The sequence below is a fragment of the Sceloporus occidentalis genome, unplaced genomic scaffold (genome assembly GCF_023333645.1).
Source record: "Sceloporus occidentalis isolate IW3139 unplaced genomic scaffold, rSceOcc1.0.p SCAF_300, whole genome shotgun sequence".
NCBI lineage: Eukaryota > Metazoa > Chordata > Lepidosauria > Squamata > Phrynosomatidae > Sceloporus > Sceloporus occidentalis.
The window spans coordinates 386,452-394,619 of NW_028317280.1; the positions used below are offsets into that span (position 1 = coordinate 386,452).

The 8,168-nt window shown below is 38.2% G+C and overlaps 5 non-coding genes across 5 annotated transcripts; all 5 read left to right on the forward strand.

The window, feature by feature from the left end:
- The first annotated feature begins 1,762 nt into the window (after positions 1-1,762).
- Positions 1,763-1,835, forward strand: TRNAA-GGC (transfer RNA alanine (anticodon GGC)). The gene has a single exon. It is a non-coding gene; the product is annotated as a tRNA-Ala (tRNA).
- A 236-nt stretch (positions 1,836-2,071) lies between these two features.
- Positions 2,072-2,144, forward strand: TRNAA-AGC (transfer RNA alanine (anticodon AGC)). The gene has a single exon. It is a non-coding gene; the product is annotated as a tRNA-Ala (tRNA).
- Positions 2,145-3,935: 1,791 nt separating this feature from the next.
- TRNAA-UGC (transfer RNA alanine (anticodon UGC)) lies at positions 3,936-4,008 on the forward strand. The gene has a single exon. It is a non-coding gene; the product is annotated as a tRNA-Ala (tRNA).
- Positions 4,009-5,165: 1,157 nt separating this feature from the next.
- Positions 5,166-5,238, forward strand: TRNAA-AGC (transfer RNA alanine (anticodon AGC)). Its single transcript has one exon. It is a non-coding gene; the product is annotated as a tRNA-Ala (tRNA).
- A 2,649-nt stretch (positions 5,239-7,887) lies between these two features.
- Positions 7,888-7,960, forward strand: TRNAA-AGC (transfer RNA alanine (anticodon AGC)). The gene has a single exon. It is a non-coding gene; the product is annotated as a tRNA-Ala (tRNA).
- Positions 7,961-8,168: the final 208 nt, after the last annotated feature.

Here is an 8,168-nt window from a genome sequence, read left to right on the forward strand (position 1 = left end):
CATCATCATGATGACATCACAATGTGTTCATGATGACATCATCATAATGGGTTCATGGTGACATCATCACGACGACATCATAATGGGTTCATGATGACATCATCATGAAACCATCATAATAGGTTCATGATGACATCATCATAATGGGTTCATGATGACATCATGATGACATCATAATGGGTTCATGATGACATCATCATGACAACATCATAATGGGTTCATGATGACGTCATCATGACAACATCATAATGGGTTCATCATGACATTATCATGACGACATCATAAAGGGTTCATGATGACATAATCATAATGGGTTCATGATGACATCATGACGACATCATAATGGGTTCATGATGACATCATCATGACGACATCATAATGGGTTCATGATGACATCATCATGACGACATCATAATGGGTTCATGATGACATCATCATGGTAACATCATAATGGTTTCATGATGACGACATCATAATGGGTTCATGATGACGACATCATAATGGGTTCATGATGACGACATCATAATGGGTTTATGATGACATCATCATGATGACATCACAATGTGTTCATGATGACATCATCATAGTGGGTTTATGATGACATCATCACGGCGACATCATAATGGGTTCATGATGACATCATCATGATGACATCATCACAATGGTCATCATGATGACCTTATGCTTTCCCACAGATTTTTCATGTGCTTTTCAAGTGTTTTCTTGGTTTCATGTGTAATTAGAGCAGTACATGCAGCAAGCCCATCAGTACATTTCTTGCAGCAAATACACTGTTTCCCAGTTTCAACTAAAAGGTAGAAAGTTATGTAGGGGAATTAGCTCAAATGGTAGAGCGCTCGCTTTGCATGCGAGAGGCAGCAGGATCAATGCCCGCATTCTCCAGTTAATTATTTATACTTTATACATTTTCAATAATGTTGTGCTTAACGCTGGCAATAAATTGGAGGGAAACAAACTATATAGACCTTATGCTTTCCCACAGATTTTTCATGTGCTTTTCAAGTGTTTTCTTGGTTTCAGCAAGCCCATCAGTACATTACATGCAGCAAATACACTGTTTCCCTGTTTCACCTAAAACAAGGGACACCACTATCAAGGGGAATTAGCTCGGATGGTAGAGTGCTCGCCTAGCATGCGAGAGGTAGCGGGATCGATGCCTGCATTCTGCAGTTACTTTATCTATACTTTATCTATACTTTATAAATTTTCAATAATTTTGTGCTTAACGCTGGCAATAAATTGGAGGGAAACCAACTATATAGACCTTATGCTTTTCCACAGATTTTTCATGTGCTTTTCAAGTGTTTTCTTGGTTTCATGTGTAATTAGAGCAGTACATGCAGCAAGCCATCAGTCCATTACTTGCAGCAAATACACTGTTTCCCTGTTTAACCTAAAAAGAAGAAAGGTATGTAGGAGAATTAGCTCAAATGGTAGAGTGCCCACTTAGCATCAAGGGGAATTAGCTCAAATGGTAGAGTGCTCGCTTAGCATGCGAGAGGTAGCCGGATCGATGCCTGCATTCTCCAGTTACTTTATTTATACTTTATAAATTTTCAATAATTTTGTGCTTAACGCTGGCAATAAATTGGAGGGAAACAAACTATATAGACCTTATGCTTTTCCACAGATTTTTCATGTGCTTTTCAAGTGTTTTCTTGGTTTCAGCAAGCCCATCAGTACATTACATGCAGCAAATACACTGTTTCCATGTTTCACCTAAAACAAGGGACACTATCAAGGGGAATTAGCTCAAATGGTAGAGTGCTCGCTTGGCATGCGAGAGGTAGCAGGATCGATACCTGCATTCTCCAGTTACATTATTTATACTTTATACATTTTCAATAATTTTGTGCTTAACGCTGGCAATAAATTGGAGGGAAACAAACTATATAGACCTCATGATTTTCCACAGATTTTTCATGTGCTTTTCAAGTGTTTTCTTGGTTTCATGTGTAATTAGAGCAGTACATGCAGCAAGCACATCAGTACATTACTTGCAGCAAATACACTGTTTCCCTGTTTCTCCTAAAACAAGGGACACTATCAAGGGGAATTAGCTCAAATGGTAGAGCGCTCGCTTAGCATGCGAGAGGTAGCAGGATCGATGCCTGCATTCTCCAGTTACTTTATTTATACTTTATAAATTTTCAATAATTTTGTGCTTAACGCTGGCAATAAATTGGAGGGAAACAAACTATATAGACCTTATGCTTTTCCACAGATTTTTCATGTGCTTTTCAAGTGTTTTCTTGGTTTCATGTGTAATTAGAGCAGTACATGCAGCAAGCCCATCAGTACATTACTTGCAGCAAATACACTGTTTCCCTGTTTCACCTAAAAGGTAGAAAGTTATGTAGGGGAATTAGCTCAAATAGTAGAGCGCTAGCATCATGATGACATCACAATGGGTTCATGATGACATCATCATGATGACATCACAATGGGTTCATGATGACATCATCACAATGGGTTCATGATGACATCATCATGACGACATCACAATGGGTTCATGATGATATCATCATGACAACATCATAATGGGTTCATGATGACATCATCATAATGGGTTAATGATGACATCATCATGATGTCATCGTAATGGGTTAATGAAGACATCATCATGATGTCATCGTAATGGGTTCATGATGACATCATCATGACGTCATCATAATGGGTTCATGATGACATCGTCATGATGACATCATAATGGGTGCATGATGACATAATAATGGGTTCATGATGACATCATCATGACGACATCATAATTAGTTCATGATGACATCATCATGACGACATCATAATGGGTTCGTGGTGACATCATCACAATGGGTTCATAATGACATCATCATAATGGGTTCATAATGACATCATCATGACAACATCATAATGGGTTCATGATGACATTATCATGACGACATCATAAAGGGTTCATGATGACATCATCATGACGACATCATAATGGGTTCATGATGACATCATCATGATGACATCATAATGGGTTCATGATGACATCATCATGGCAACATCATAATGGGTTCATGATGACATCATCATGACAACATCATAATGGGTTTATGATGACATCATCATGATGACATCACAATGTGTTCATGATGACATCATCATAATGGGTTCATGGTGACATCATCACGACGACATCATAATGGGTTCATGATGACATCATCATGAAACCATCATAATAGGTTCATGATGACATCATCATAATGGGTTCATGATGACATCATGATGACATCATAATGGGTTCATGATGACATCATCATGACAACATCATAATGGGTTCATGATGACGTCATCATGACAACATCATAATGGGTTCATCATGACATTATCATGACGACATCATAAAGGGTTCATGATGACATAATCATAATGGGTTCATGATGACATCATGACGACATCATAATGGGTTCATGATGACATCATCATGACGACATCATAATGGGTTCATGATGACATCATCATGACGACATCATAATGGGTTCATGATGACATCATCATGGTAACATCATAATGGTTTCATGATGACGACATCATAATGGGTTCATGATGACGACATCATAATGGGTTCATGATGACGACATCATAATGGGTTTATGATGACATCATCATGATGACATCACAATGTGTTCATGATGACATCATCATAGTGGGTTTATGATGACATCATCATGGCGACATCATAATGGGTTCATGATGACATCATCATGATGACATCATCACAATGGTCATCATGATGACCTTATGCTTTCCCACAGATTTTTCATGTGCTTTTCAAGTGTTTTCTTGGTTTCATGTGTAATTAGAGCAGTACATGCAGCAAGCCCATCAGTACATTTCTTGCAGCAAATACACTGTTTCCCAGTTTCAACTAAAAGGTAGAAAGTTATGTAGGGGAATTAGCTCAAATGGTAGAGCGCTCGCTTTGCATGCGAGAGGCAGCGGGATCAATGCCCGCATTCTCCAGTTAATTATTTATACTTTATACATTTTCAATAATGTTGTGCTTAACGCTGGCAATAAATTGGAGGGAAACAAACTATATAGACCTTATGCTTTCCCACAGATTTTTCATGTGCTTTTCAAGTGTTTTCTTGGTTTCAGCAAGCCCATCAGTACATTACATGCAGCAAATACACTGTTTCCCTGTTTCACCTAAAACAAGGGACACCACTATCAAGGGGAATTAGCTCGGATGGTAGAGTGCTCGCCTAGCATGCGAGAGGTAGCGGGATCGATGCCTGCATTCTGCAGTTACTTTATCTATACTTTATAAATTTTCAATAATTTTGTGCTTAACGCTGGCAATAAATTGGAGGGAAACCAACTATATAGACCTTATGCTTTTCCACAGATTTTTCATGTGCTTTTCAAGTGTTTTCTTGGTTTCATGTGTAATTAGAGCAGTACATGCAGCAAGCCATCAGTCCATTACTTGCAGCAAATACACTGTTTCCCTGTTTAACCTAAAAAGAAGAAAGGTATGTAGGAGAATTAGCTCAAATGGTAGAGTGCCCACTTAGCATCAAGGGGAATTAGCTCAAATGGTAGAGTGCTCGCTTAGCATGCGAGAGGTAGCCGGATCGATGCCTGCATTCTCCAGTTACTTTATTTATACTTTATAAATTTTCAATAATTTTGTGCTTAACGCTGGCAATAAATTGGAGGGAAACAAACTATATAGACCTTATGCTTTTCCACAGATTTTTCATGTGCTTTTCAAGTGTTTTCTTGGTTTCAGCAAGCCCATCAGTACATTACATGCAGCAAATACACTGTTTCCATGTTTCACCTAAAACAAGGGACACTATCAAGGGGAATTAGCTCAAATGGTAGAGTGCTCGCTTGGCATGCGAGAGGTAGCAGGATCGATGCCTGCATTCTCCAGTTACATTATTTATACTTTATACATTTTCAATAATTTTGTGCTTAACGCTGGCAATAAATTGGAGGGAAACAAACTATATAGACCTCATGATTTTCCACAGATTTTTCATGTGCTTTTCAAGTGTTTTCTTGGTTTCATGTGTAATTAGAGCAGTACATGCAGCAAGCACATCAGTACATTACTTGCAGCAAATACACTGTTTCCCTGTTTCTCCTAAAACAAGGGACACTATCAAGGGGAATTAGCTCAAATGGTAGAGCGCTCGCTTAGCATGCGAGAGGCAGCAGGATCGATGCCTGCATTCTCCAGTTACTTTATTTATACTTTATAAATTTTCAATAATTTTGTGCTTAACGCTGGCAATAAATTGGAGGGAAACAAACTATATAGACCTTATGCTTTTCCACAGATTTTTCATGTGCTTTTCAAGTGTTTTCTTGGTTTCATGTGTAATTAGAGCAGTACATGCAGCAAGCCCATCAGTACATTACTTGCAGCAAATACACTGTTTCCCTGTTTCACCTAAAAGGTAGAAAGTTATGTAGGGGAATTAGCTCAAATAGTAGAGCGCTAGCATCATGATGACATCACAATGGGTTCATGATGACATCATCATGATGACATCACAATGGGTTCATGATGACATCATCACAATGGGTTCATGATGACATCATCATGACGACATCATAATGGGTTCATGATGATATCATCATGACAACATCATAATGGGTTCATGATGACATCATCATAATGGGTTAATGATGACATCATCATGATGTCATCGTAATGGGTTAATGAAGACATCATCATGATGTCATCGTAATGGGTTCATGATGACATCATCATGACGTCATCATAATGGGTTCATGATGACATCGTCATGATGACATCATAATGGGTGCATGATGACATAATAATGGGTTCATGATGACATCATCATGACGACATCATAATTAGTTCATGATGACATCATCATGACGACATCATAATGGGTTCGTGGTGACATCATCACAATGGGTTCATAATGACATCATCATAATGGGTTCATAATGACATCATCATGACAACATCATAATGGGTTCATGATGACATTATCATGACGACATCATAAAGGGTTCATGATGACATCATCATGACGACATCATAATGGGTTCATGATGACATCATCATGATGACATCATAATGGGTTCATGATGACATCATCATGGCAACATCATAATGGGTTCATGATGACATCATCATGACAACATCATAATGGGTTTATGATGACATCATCATGATGACATCACAATGTGTTCATGATGACATCATCATAATGGGTACATGGTGACATCATGACGACGACATCATAATGGGTTCATGATGACATCATGATGACATCATAATGGGTTCATGATGACATCATCATGACAACATCATAATGGGTTCATGATGACATCATCATGACAACATCATAATGGGTTCATGATGACATTATCATGACGACATCATAAAGGGTTCATGATGACATAATCATAATGGGTTCATGATGACATCATGACGACATCATAATGGGTTCATGATGACATCATCATGACAACATCATAATGGGTTCATGATGACATCATCATGACGACATCATAATGGGTTCATGATGACATCATCATGGTAACATCATAATGGTTTCATGATGACGACATCATAATGGGTTCATGATGACGACATCATAATGGGTTCATGATGACGACATCATAATGGGTTTATGATGACATCATCATGATGACATCACAATGTGTTCATGATGACATCATCATAGTGGGTTTATGATGACATCATCATGGCGACATCATAATGGGTTCATGATGACATCATCATGATGACATCATCACAATGGTCATCATGATGACCTTATGCTTTCCCACAGATTTTTCATGTGCTTTTCAAGTGTTTTCTTGGTTTCATGTGTAATTAGAGCAGTACATGCAGCAAGCCCATCAGTACATTTCTTGCAGCAAATACACTGTTTCCCAGTTTCAACTAAAAGGTAGAAAGTTATGTAGGGGAATTAGCTCAAATGGTAGAGCGCTCGCTTTGCATGCGAGAGGCAGCGGGATCAATGCCCACATTCTCCAGTTAATTATTTATACTTTATACATTTTCAATAATGTTGTGCTTAACGCTGGCAATAAATTGGAGGGAAACAAACTATATAGACCTTATGCTTTCCCACAGATTTTTCATGTGCTTTTCAAGTGTTTTCTTGGTTTCAGCAAGCCCATCAGTCCATTACTTGCAGCAAATACACTGTTTCCCTGTTTAACCTAAAAAGAAGAAAGGTATGTAGGAGAATTAGCTCAAATGGTAGAGTGCCCACTTAGCATCAAGGGGAATTAGCTCAAATGGTAGAGTGCTCGCTTAGCATGCGAGAGGTAGCCGGATCGATGCCTGCATTCTCCAGTTACTTTATTTATACTTTATAAATTTTCAATAATTTTGTGCTTAACGCTGGCAATAAATTGGAGGGAAACAAACTATATAGACCTTATGCTTTTCCACAGATTTTTCATGTGCTTTTCAAGTGTTTTCTTGGTTTCAGCAAGCCCATCAGTACATTACATGCAGCAAATACACTGTTTCCATGTTTCACCTAAAACAAGGGACACTATCAAGGGGAATTAGCTCAAATGGTAGAGTGCTCGCTTGGCATGCGAGAGGTAGCGGGATCGATGCCTGCATTCTCCAGTTACATTATTTATACTTTATACATTTTCAATAATTTTGTGCTTAACGCTGGCAATAAATTGGAGGGAAACAAACTATATAGACCTCATGATTTTCCACAGATTTTTCATGTGCTTTTCAAGTGTTTTCTTGGTTTCATGTGTAATTAGAGCAGTACATGCAGCAAGCACATCAGTACATTACTTGCAGCAAATACACTGTTTCCCTGTTTCTCCTAAAACAAGGGACAATATCAAGGGGAATTAGCTCAAATGGTAGAGCGCTCGCTTAGCATGCGAGAGGTAGCAGGATCGATGCCTGCATTCTCCAGTTACTTTATTTATACTTTATAAATTTTCAATAATTTTGTGCTTAACGCTGGCAATAAATTGGAGGGAAACAAACTATATAGACCTTATGCTTTTCCACAGATTTTTCATGTGCTTTTCAAGTGTTTTCTTGGTTTCATGTGTAATTAGAGCAGTACATGCAGCAAGCCCATCAGTACATTACTTGCAGCAAATACACTGTTTCCCTG